This window comes from Giraffa tippelskirchi, chromosome 8 (genome assembly GCF_054371585.1).
Source record: "Giraffa tippelskirchi isolate mGirTip1 chromosome 8, T2T-mGirTip1v1.2.pri, whole genome shotgun sequence".
In the NCBI taxonomy this organism is placed as follows: Eukaryota; Metazoa; Chordata; class Mammalia; order Artiodactyla; family Giraffidae; genus Giraffa; species Giraffa tippelskirchi.
The window spans coordinates 114629330-114641604 of record NC_137282.1 but is presented as its reverse complement, the minus strand read 5'-3'; the positions used below and the strand labels follow the sequence as shown (position 1 = coordinate 114641604).

The 12275-nt window shown below is 48.5% G+C and overlaps 1 non-coding gene across 1 annotated transcript; it reads left to right on the top strand.

Annotated features, from left to right (window-relative positions):
- The first annotated feature begins 3988 nt into the window (after nucleotides 1-3988).
- On the top strand, nucleotides 3989-4060 carry TRNAY-GUA (transfer RNA tyrosine (anticodon GUA)). The gene has a single exon. It is a non-coding gene; the product is annotated as a tRNA-Tyr (tRNA).
- Nucleotides 4061-12275: the final 8215 nt, after the last annotated feature.

The window sequence follows — 12275 nt, the reverse complement described above, 5'->3', positions numbered from 1 at the left end:
AAATATTTCTTAGGCCACATTTTCTCTTTCCTCTCCTTCTGGGACTTGAATTATACATATTTTAGACTACTTTATATTATTTCACTTTATTAGACATTGTTATTACTGATGTTTTATTTTTACCAATTCTTTTTCTCTTTGTACCTCACTTTGAATAACTTCAATTTACTTGTATTCAAGTTTTGTGGTCTTTTGTTCTGACTAATCTACTGTTAATTTTATCCAATCTATTTTTAATTTCACATATTTTATTTCCAGAATTTACACTTTGCTATTTTTGAGAGTTTATAATTCTCTGCAGAAATACCCGATCTCATCACCTTTTTACCTCTAAAATTTTAAATGTACTTGAAATAGTTGTTCTGAAGTCCTTATCTGCAATTTCAATAACTATCCTTTGTGGGTCTGTTTCTGTTGATTACATTTTCTCTTTGTTATAGTTTTTCAATCACCCTGCTTTTTTAGATGTCTCATAACTTTTTTGATTGAGGTTCATGCAACATTATATGTTTCAGGTGTTGTAATTTTTAAATTGTATTGCGGACATTGTGTATTAGAAGCAGTGAAGACCGACTTCTTTTGAAATAAACAAGGAAAAGTGCACTCTGCTCTTTATATGTAATGTCTGGAGCACGGTCAAAAAGAAACCAGTTGAGATGGGTGTGTGTGTGTGCTTCAACCAGTAGCCCCTTGGGGGCAAGGCAGTGAAGAAATTTGATTGCAAGGAATGGCATGGAATTCATTTGTGTGTCCCCCACTGCAAGTATCAAGATCCTTTTGTGGCAAACTGACATAAATCCTTGGGCCTCTCTCAAGGAGCAGATGCTGCTCTTGAATCCAGCAAGAAGTTCATGTGGTATGTTCAGAAAATTAATCACTAACAATCCCAAACGTAACAATTTCCTCCCCACACTGTACCTTATACTTGACAAGTCCAGGCCCATGGATCTCCTTTGATTCTCAGTTTTAGCAAGAGGGACAATGGGGAATGTCCACTGGGCCAGTTTTGGAGTAGCCTTAAAATATCATCCTAAAGCCAACTTCATCTCACATTCTGCCAATGTCTTATCACTACAGGGGCCTCAATGCATGTCTCCCTGCCTCTGGGACTGATTACTTCAGTCCATCGACCACCCTGAGTAGGCAACCTAAAAGGCATATCTCCCTTTGCCACCCTCCTACTGTATACCCTTCAAAGGCTCCCCAGTGCCTTTGGGACAAATCTAGAACGCCTGTACAACCTGGCTTTTTTCCACTCCTCCAGCTGCATCTTTCTCCTCCTATTCCTCACTTCAGCCACATTAAGGATTCCTCAGTTCTTTCAGTGGGTCTTGGTCCCTCAGGTATACGTGCACAATGCACCTTTTCTTCCGGAACACTGCATCCCATTCCTGAAATGCATGTGAATGCACATACACACACTCATCCCTGCTCATCTGTCAGGTCACATCTGCAGAATTATCTCCTCTCCCTGACACTGCATCTGGGTGAAGCGAGCCTCCCCTGGGCCTGAGCTCACCTATACCATGGCCCCTGCTCACCAAACTGGCAGCACTCCATTACTCACCTGCCTCCTCATAGAATGAAAATGCAAGGAGGACAGGGACTGTGCCCATCTTGCTTACCACTGTGTCGCTAGCCCCAAGCATAGTGTCTGTACGTAATAAACCTCAGTGAAGATTCATTTCACTCAATAGCACCCTGGAAGCTACAGACTGCTTGTTTTGTCATATTTTCTGCCACTTGTTTAAAGGGTCAGTTCACAGGTACTTAGCCCCAAGGGGCTAGATGAGAAGGATGCTAAAATAGAATATTAACATTTGAAGGTTTATTGAATGCTTTATATGTACTATGCCATGTAATCCTCACAACAACCCTATATATTTGGTGCTGTTATCATCACCCCCACTTTATAGATGAGAAAACCAAGGTATAGCAAAGTGAAGCAATTTGTCCAAAATCACAGAGTACAAGAGCAGTGGTTCTGGGGTTCAATCCAGGTATGCGATGCTGGAGACTTGCTTCTCTAATGACTATGCGACGGCAATACTGACCCCCTGAAGCTTCCAGGCCGGATCTTGAGGAGGACGGAGATGCTGGCACAATGTCCCAAGTGTAGGGGACACCCAGAGAAGGGAGGACATAAGTGTCACCCACTGCAGTCTCAGGAATCCAGGGAAAGTGATGAGTTCTGGGAGCATAATGCAGGGACCCTCAGGGGATCCTGGTGGCCCTGGTTTCCCAAAGGAGGGCCGAGAGCCCCTTCCTCCAATGTCCCTGGGACCTCAGGGTAGGAGACAACACTGAAGCCAGGCTGGAGTGCAGCATCAGAGACTGCGGGAGATAAATGTCAGAGCTGAGAGCCCCAGCCAGACCTGGCTGCTCTGTGCTAGCATCGTGCCCTGGGAGGAGAAGCAGGGAAAGAATCCACAGGAGCCCTCGGAAGAGCGTCCAAAAACGGCCCCCAAGCCAGGGAGCAGGGAGAAGCGGGCGGTCTGGCGGCCAGGTGGGGCGGGGCAGCCGGGCCACCCGGACACCTCTGACAGGCTATTTCCAATTTCCTATGGAATTAAGCTGTAAAAGCGGAGAGTCCGTCACTGTCTGCTGCCTCCCTGGGAGAGGAGAAAGTTACTGTGGCAAGTTCGAAAAAGCTGAACTGTCCTGTCCCAAACAAAACAGCAACCAAGGAAGCTGATGTTTGGAGGGTGGTTTCAGAGCCCTGAGCTACATGCCTGGACGTCTGAATCTTCTGTCCCTACCAGCTTGGGTGACCTTGGGCAAGTCCCTTCCTCCCTCTGGGCCTCAGTTTCTTCATCCCGAAAAGGAGGCACTGGATCAATGATGCTGGAGGCCCTTTCGAGCGCTGAGATGCTAATATTCTGTAATAAAGTTGGGTGTGGGAAATTATGAAGTCTAGGGGGACGGGGGGGAAGGGGCTGGAACCATCCTGGGTTGGAATCATTAAAGGAAGCTCTGTTCAGCCCCAGCCCCAAGGCTCCCAAATCCAGCAGCAGAACTGGGATCCACCCAACCAAAATCAGCAAGGGGAAGCCAAAAGCATGAGTAAGGAGAGGCTGGGTCATAAACATGTCATCTGCACAAACATCCAGCCCCCTCTAGGGTCCCATTGGCCCGACTGGAGTTGGAGGGGTAGGCTGCTGCCGGGGCCCCCTCAGCCACAACCCCAAGCTTGCTCGCTTGGCCCGAGGTTTCAGGGTGGAGGCCTGACTGCTGAGAAGGGAACCTGGCTGTGGACGTGCCCTGAGGAGCTGTCAGGAAGGGCTGGGTGAGGCGAGGGCTTTGCCAAGGCCAGGCAGCTGGGGGTGGCTCTCAGCTGAAGGGAGGCCTTCCACCCTGATGTAACCCAGGGCTTTCTGGGACGGTCTCCATCTTAGATGTGTGCAGGCTGCTGACCGTTCTCCCAAGTTCCAGAAAACGAGCAGCCTGGGGGACCTGGCTTCCCGGATCTTCACAGGCATTCGAACTCAACGTTCCCTAAGCGTAACTCTTGGTTCTCTCCAAACTGTCCTCTTCTGCACCCTCAGAGATGGCCCCATCACCTAGGCACCCAGGCCAGGGTTCCGGAAGTGATTCTCGGTCCTCTGTCTTTCTCTTTGCCTGTGTCTGAGAGACTCCCCATAGGTGTGGGATCCTCTGAGCGGCCTGTCCCGGCCCAGCTCTCTCTCCACCTCACTTCCTCTCTTTCTTGGTCTCATGTATGCACAACTTGACTGATCATAATCTGCTTTTCATATGGCTCACTTTTTGGAAAGTGTCATTTTTAATAATGAAAATAACGGCTACAATCTTGACCATAATGTGCATTCCAAGTGCATTATTCCAGGACTTCCCTGGCCGTCCAGTGATTAAGACTGTGTGCTCCCAAAGCAGGGGGCATGGGTTTGATCCCTGGTTGGGGAACTAAGATTCCACATGCTACACAGCTTGCCCCCCCCCCAAAAGCCAAATGCATTATTCCTCTATCCCTTCCCATGTAGCTCAGTCGGTAAAGCATCTGCCTGTAATGCGGGAGACTTGGGTTCAATTCCCAGGTTGGGAAGTTTCCCTGGTGAAGGAAATGGCAACCTACTTCAGTATTCTTGCCTGGAGAATCCCATGGATAGAGGAGCCTGACAGGCTATACAGTTCATGGGATGCAAGAGTGCAAGAGTCAGAAACGACTTAGCGCTATCTTTCTTTCTATCCCACCTCCTTCCTTCTGCCTTCTAAGGGGGTCATCATACTGCATCCTATGTCTGTTGGTCTATTACTTCCTTTTTAATACAGTCGTTCTTCATCTATATGTGCTCCTAGAGTCTAATTTCAAATACTATAAAAGGAAATCATTTTGTACGTAATCTTTAGGAATTACTGTTTTCACTCAGTATCATTCTGCCAAGCAGGGTACACTGTTTGCAAATATGGCTGCAATTGCTCCTCTCTGTGCCTCCACATCCCCTTTGCAATGTGACTCGATGCAATGGAAGCATCAAGAGGTGGAGTAAATTGCCCCACCTTTTAAGTCTAGGTGGGCCTTATATATTATTTTGGCTAATATAATGTGGCATAGTGCCATGTCTGAGTTTAGGCATTAAGAGGATTTGTGCTATCCTTCATTCTCATGGAAACTTCCGTGGCCCTGTGAGCAAGTCTGAGCTAGCTTATTGGGTGTTAAGAGACATGTGGCCCATTTGCCACCAGCCCCCTAGCTGAGAGCTTATCAATCCTCAAAAGCCAAACCTCCTAGTTGACTCTCTGCTGACCAGGGACTCATGAGGAAGCCCAGCTAAGACCAGAAGTTCTGCCCAGCTGAGCCTAGCCTAAAATGCCTACCATTTATTTAGTTGTGCATTAAATAAATAATGGTTATTTAAGCCACTAAGTTGGTTGTGGTTTGTTAACACAGCAACCTCCAACTAATACATCAAGACTCAGCCATATTAATGCCAGCTTCTGTGGTTCATTCATTTTCACTGCTGAATAATATTCCATTGTGTGTATATAGCATTGTTTGCTTACCCACTCTCTTGCTGATAGGAATTTGCGTTTCTGCCATGGTGAAGTACCTCTATTAGTTTGTCTTTGTTTATGTGCAAGACATGAATTCTGTCTATTCTTACAGCTACTGGGTACCTTGAGTACATTCTCCTCATTGTCCCAGAAGAGACTATCAAAAACGACAAAAAAAGATCAGGACCGTCCCTGCTCAAAATCTTTCAGGGGCTCCCATGACCTTCAGGGTGGGGTTCAATGCCTTGATCTCTGTGAGCTGGTCAGTTATCTTCTCTCTGTCAATAAAGTTGGTTACTAAATAGCTATCAGACCTTGGGGACAAATTACTTTCCTTCTCTGTGCTTCAGTTTTCTCTTCTGAAAAATGAGGCTAATAATATACCAAAGCAAAATGGTAAAGCTGATGTTTTCTAAAGTATATCACGCTTCCAGGCCTTTTCACATGTGGGTCCCTCTGCCTAGAAAGCCTGCTCTTTCCTTGTCTATCTGGTAAGTTTGCCCATCCAGACCTCGTCTGAGTGTCACTCAATTTATTGCCTTTCCTGCTTATCCCTCACCCGCCAGGATAATCGACCCCACCCTCCTCTGGGCCCCACTGGCCCCTGCACACATCTATCATTGTTCATATCTGTTTGCTGTGCCTCTTTGAGCTCAGGGACTCTGTCCCCCTCATTTCCGTATCCCAGAGCCTAGCACAGAGTAGATTCAGGGTAAATGTGTGGTGATTGAATAAATTAACAAATGAATTACTGACCTTGTCTTGTTCATCATTCATACATCCACCGTTTACTGAGTCCGGGTCTCTGCTGTGCACTGCCATGGCTCAGAAGAGACCTCAGCCTGCAGGGTCTGATAGGGAAATACAGACTCCCGTGCAGATGAGCATGATTCAGGGTGGTCTGGGCTGCAACATGCGAGTCTCCTGTCCAGGACAAGTGGAGCCAGGGGTCTGCTCTCAGGGAGCCCACTAACCATGGAGGGAAATGAGGTTGAGACCTGAGGCTGGGCTAAAGCAGCCTGTGCATTGAGTTCACTGGGATTCCCAGGATGCACGGGATGGGAGTGTAGAGTCTAGAGAGACAGGGAGATGCACAGTGGTGTCGGGGCCCTGGGTACAAGCTCCCTGTGTGCAGGACCATCTTCCTCACTTCTACAGCCCTAGACCCAGCCAGGGTCTGACACCAAGGGGGTGGTCAACATAAATATTTGCTCAGCATGTGATAAATGAGGAGAGGGAATCTAAAGAAATAAGGACTGCATTCCAGTCCTGCTCCGCCACATGGCGGTCAGTGACGACGGCCAGACACGTCTCCCCTCTGGCCTCAGATATTTTCCGACATCCTATCCAACTTTCGGTCCTATGACAATGGAGAGATGTAGACTATGCCCTCAGGATGCTCCTTGACTCACTGCTCTGTGTACACGTGTGTGTGTGTGTGTGTGCGCGCGCATGCGCGCACGCACAAGAGCACGTGCCCGCGCACCCTTCTGCATACACGTGCACCCCTCTGTGTGGACACACAGGCACTGTATCTCAGAGCCAGAGTCGAAATGGTAACAATAACAGCAACAAAATAGGATACCTGTCATTTCCAGAACAGAATGTTAAGTTCTCAGTGCTTCACCCACGTTGCCTCGTTTTACCCTTAGACACACTCCATGAGAGAAGTGAGGTTCTTGTCCCCACTTTTTTTCTTGGCTGCACCACTCAGCATGTGGGATCTTGGTTCTCCGAACAGGAGTCAAACCTGTGCCCCCGGTATTGAAGTCTTAACCACTGGTGCGTGCATGCCAAGTCGCTTCAGTTGTGTCCAATTCTTTGCGACCCTATGGACTACAGGCTGCCAGGCTCCTCTGTTCATGGGATTCTCCAGGCAAGAATACTGGAGTGGGTTGTTATACCCTCCTCCAGGGGATCTTCCTGACCCAGGGATCGAACCCGTGTCTCTTACATCTCCTGCATTGGCAGACAGGTTCTTTACCACTAGGGCCACCAGAGAAGTCCCTCTTTCCCCATTTTACAGATAAGGAAACTGAGGCTCCTAAGGAGGAATGAATGGATTTAAAGCAAGAACTGTCTGACTCCAGGCTCTCAGCCACTCCATGCCACCACCTCCCACAAGAGATCTGCTCTGTGGCTCCTGAGTGAGTGTCTTTCTGCCACTTGAGGGCAGCTTCTGATGACGGAACTTGGCTGAAAATTTAGAGGTAATGGAGACCCAGGCTAGGGTTGGGGAGCGAGGGCGAGCGAGGAGAGGGTGTTCGGCCTCACTGCCTCTGCAAGCCCCCGCTAACTGGAGGCCAATCCCCCATGCAAAAGATCTGGCCTGGGCCCTCGAGTGTTTGCATGGGAGTTTTTGGAGTTTTGGCTTTGCTTAACCTAAGGACTTCCCGTGGTGCTCCGGATTGTTCTTTTCTGGCTGAGTTGAGGGAGGGCAGAGGTCAGCGGAGGCCCTGCCTTTGGCTCACCCTCAGGGAGTGGATTCTCAGCCAGTCCCAGAGATCCTGAAATGGCCTCTTGCACTCAGGCGGGAGGACTGGGACACCTGGGTCTTCCTGGGTCCAGCTCCTACCCTCACGTGCAACAGAGCAGCTTAGGGACAAGCTCAGCCCTGGAGATCCAACCACACAAAAGGCTGCTACGATTTGGCTTTTGAAAGGTGTGCTCATTCTTCTAAAGCTTAAGGGAGAGAAAAAGCAAGCAAGAAAGTGAGACATAAAGAAGAGAAAAATAAGCCAGATGAGGGGTCTGGCCTGTTGAGCGAAATTTCCTGACCCACTCATCCTCATCACGCCTGAGGCTGAGGCCGTCATGGGGCTGTTCTTGCAAACGTACTCAGTGGACAATTGTGGCTTTCTCTGCAGCTGCAGACTCTGCATTCCAAGGCCCCAACTCAACAGGTCTGATGGAAGGTCTTGGATGCTGATCCCAAATCAGTCACCCTGGCGGGGAGGGCCTTCTGGACTCCCAGGGAAAGATGTGGTTGGTGGGGACCTACAATTCTGCAGCTGAAGCTGTAGTCCTTTCTGGAGGGCGGGGGCTGGGTGGGAGGGTTTGTGGAGGTGAAGGTTGAGAGGGTAGGAGCTGCAGGGACCTCAGGAAGACCATCTCCTGGCTCCTCAGGGACACTCCTTGGAAGTGACCTGAACCCCAGAGAATCAAGCCAGAAGCAGCTCCACCGAGATTTCTGCACACACCCCTGCCCCTCTGGCGAGGCGTGGGGGTGGGTGGGGGAAAGGCTTGCTCATCCAGGCCTTTGGAAACATCCCGACACACTTTCCTGCAGGCCAGCCGAAGTTACTTTCCAAGTATTTCACTTTCCATTTCTTCTCCAGATCTGCTCACAGGGTGTTCCTGCCCTCTTCCCCTTGCTGACCTTTCTGCCGGGGCCCTGCCTCTGCTGCATTTCATCAAATCGACATGCTCTCAAGAAACCAGGCCAACTCTGCTCTCAGCCCCGTGGGAGGCGCAGATGCAGGCGATGGGCCATGATTGGCCAGCAGCAGCTTACTCTCAACCCGGAGGGACACCGAATGGAGGGAATCAGGCACCAGGGGCCTCACTGACTGTGAGTTCTGGCATCCTGACTATCAAGACCAGCTCTAACATTCTCTAACCAGCTGTGTTATTCTGGGAAAGCGTCTTGAGCTCTCTGAGTCTCAACATACTTGTCTGTAAAATGGGCGTTATCCTATTGTCTGCCTTGGAATGTAGGGAGGTTGAAACAATGCAAGGAAGGCATTCACCATGCAGGTGCAGATCTGGGTTGATATACAGTATCTGAGGCTGCTTTATGTCTCTGAGACAGAAGTCCACTCCTCGAATTTTCTCTCTTGTTGGGGGGTCAGGGGGGCGTCCGCCTCTTCTGCATCTTTCTAGGTAGGCGGAAAGAAGCTGAAGCAGTGGAGTCACACATAACTGGGTTTGAATTCAGATTCAACTCCCTTCACCTCTCACAACTTGTCATAAAGGAAATATCATATAAAATGTGGATAAAAATGCCACCATCCTTAAGGGGTAGAAGGCAGGGTTGAGTGACACCATGACAGCCTTTGGCACAAGGCTGTGCAGCTGGACGGATGGTGGCCATCATGGATTCTTCCTTGAGATCAGGGTGGTGATGTGGTCTCTTGTCCTTGAGGTGGCCTGGGGCAGCGGTGGGGAGGGTGCGGAAATGGTTCTTGGCCGGGAAACCAGTAGTTTCTCTAACAGGAAGAAGACTGCTCTATATCTCATGCTTGCTCAACTCTATTCCCTCCTACTCACCAGCACCATTTTTCTTTTTCTAGGCCACAGGAGTTTTGCAGAGCAAATACAGAAAGCAGAGCGTAAAGAAAAAAGAAAAGAAAAAAGTGGGAGTGGGCGTCACGTAAGAGGCTGTGGACTTGCAGCCAGTTGCAGCTGCAGGTACAAGGTGCGATGAAAAGTGTCCCAGATTTCCCAAGCAGAGCTCCAGTCCGCTTTGAAGTGTTGACAACACATAAAATTAAAAGCATCACAATGCGAATTATCGAGTTGTTTTTTCCACTTTGATAGCCTCTACAAAGCATTTTATACTGATGAATCAATACAAATGTCTCTTTATGAGGACATCAGGAACCAAAAAAGAAATTATTTTTTTTCCTTGAGAGAAACCGGAAAAGTGATTCTGGCTCTGGCTCACATAATAGCCCTAGGTAACATGGTAGGTGGAGTCTCTCCTTTAACAGTGGCCATGGAGGTGACAGAGGCCATCAGCTCCTGGATGGACTTCCTGCCTGCTGATGGGTCCGCAGCATGAAATGAGACAACTCAGTCCCAGTTGTGTCACTATTGTCTTGTGACCGCACACGTGAGCTTGTGCACGTGTATAAGAATATGTATAGTGTATGTCTCTATGTATGTGCATGTACATCTCTGTGTGTGTATATGTATATATTTTGTGGTTTGGTAAAATAAAGCTCACAAATTAGGAATAACTTATAACTCGTTTTAACTCAATTATTGGCTGGGACTCCCTTTATGTTACAGCAGATGGACTTGTGCGTGAAATATTTTCCCCGAGTTGCTATAGAGACATGCCAACATCTTTCTGCTGAAGTGATTCCCTGCAGGCCTGTTTGTTGTTGCGCCCGGTACAGAGTGGCTTGCAGGCTGAATCAGTTGCAGCCCTTGCAGAGGCTGATTAAAGAGCCTGGGGGCCCTGGGAGGCTGAGGCCTCTCAGCTACTGCCACCAGGGATGGGCTGCAGAAGTCGTTAGGGTTGGATTGGAGGGGTGAGGGCTGGGCTGGCGGGTGGAGGAGGGTGCCCAGGTGAGCCAGGCAGCTGCAGGCGTGAGGAAAATAGCCCGGGTTCACCCGGGACCTACTGTGTCCTGCTGGTGGTTCAAGGGACTTGTCCATCTCTGTAACAACCCTGAAGGGTGGGTCCTGTTATTCCCACTTTTTTAGGTGGAGAAAATGAGGCACAGAGGAGTCAGGTAAGATGCTCCAGTAACTACCATAGCATTCTAACCCAGGTTTCTCGACTCTATCATCTTGTCATTAGTGGCATCCCCAAATGGGGGTGGGGTGGGAGAGATTTGGAACTTAGAATCGTGGTTGAACTGAAAAGCCACAGGCTGGGCAGGGTGGCCAAATTCAGGCCTCTGCCAGTTCCTCTGGCTGTCGGAGGATCCTCAGACAAAACCTCCAGCCTCTCTCACGCAACTCACAGTCCATTTGGGCAGACACACTCAGGCCTGTCTGACCAGCAACGTAAACATGGCCAAGCACTGAGACGCTGTGGGTCCCAACTCTTGAGACAGAAGCTATGTATAGGCCTCTGCCTCCCCCTTCCCTCTCAGCAAAGATAGGAACTGAGTGACGTTTCCGGAGAGCAGAGTTTACAAAGAGGGTGGCCTGGAGTGGTGACAAGGGCATGAATTCTGAAGTCGGACAGACCCAAGTTAGAATCTCAAATGCACTCTGGTCCAGAGGTGTGACTATGGGTGACTCCCTCCTCCTCTCTGAGCTCTGATTTTCCTCATCTGTAAAATGGGACTTATAGCATCTACCTGGCAGGGTGAGACTCAGGTCTTCCACCAGCATGCAGGCTCCCTAGTGTGTGCCTGGCACACAGTAAGCACTGCTGAATATATGATGAGTAAACGAATACATTTTAAATATGTCTTCCATGTAACAAGTACTCAGTTAAGTGATAGAAATTATTTTAATCTGATATTTCTTAGACTTTTAGGGCCCTTCCTTAATATTCTTAACTTCCTTTCCTGAGCAGAATTTCAAGGAGGATCCTGAGTCTCTGAGCCTCCTCCCTAGCTTCTTCCAACCCATAATAGACAGTATTCTTGGAGGATAAAAACAACCCACCACACTAACAAATATCTCAGTCCATGGAGAGCTTTTCCTAGGAAAAGATGTTAGTCAGGACTCTTTAGATTGTAAGGAGAGAAACCTAGTTAAAACCGTCTTCAGCTAATAAAGGTGCATAAACGCAGGAGTAGGCAGCTTCAGGTATAGTTGGAGTCAGACGTTTAGCCAATCTTCATCCATTTTTTAAATTCACTCTCTTCCAGCATGCTTCATCTTTAGGCAGGCACTGCCCTTGTGATGGCAGGATAGCTACTCAGCTCCAGAATGATTTCTCAACAGCTCAGCACCTTTGCAAAAAGAGAGCTCTTTCCCCTGAGGCTCAAATACAAATCCTAGACCTGAATTTCATCAGATACACTTGGGTCAGAAGCCAAGGCTAATCAGGCATCCATTCTAGAAGCCTGGAAGTGGAGTCAGCTCTCCCTAAGTCAGTATGGCCTCAGAGTGGCGGAGGTGCAGTTCTCCAAGGGTCAGGTGGATGTTCTTGCCAGAAAAAGAGGAGAGGGATGCTGAGCAGGCAAACTCAGCCAGTATCTCCCATAGAGAGGGAAATAACCTAACGTTATCTTTATCCTCATGATAACCTGTAAAATGGGACTCATAGAACCTACCTGGCAAGTTGAGACTCAGCTCTTCCACTAGAATGGTATCGCTGAAAGGTATTGGGTTGGCCAAAAAGTTTGTTTGAGTTTTTTTCCATACCATCTTATGAAAAACTATGAATGAGCTTTCTGGCCAACCCAGTAGTTATGATTTTTCTCATTTTACAGAAAAATGAAGAACAGCGAGTCTGGGGGCATCGTCCAAGGCCATATCATGTGCCAGTATCACGTGGCAGTCCCCAAGCCTGTGTTCTTGCTGGGACTTTATAGGAGGAAGTGAACTTTGCAGAGGGTCTAGAACTCGCATTT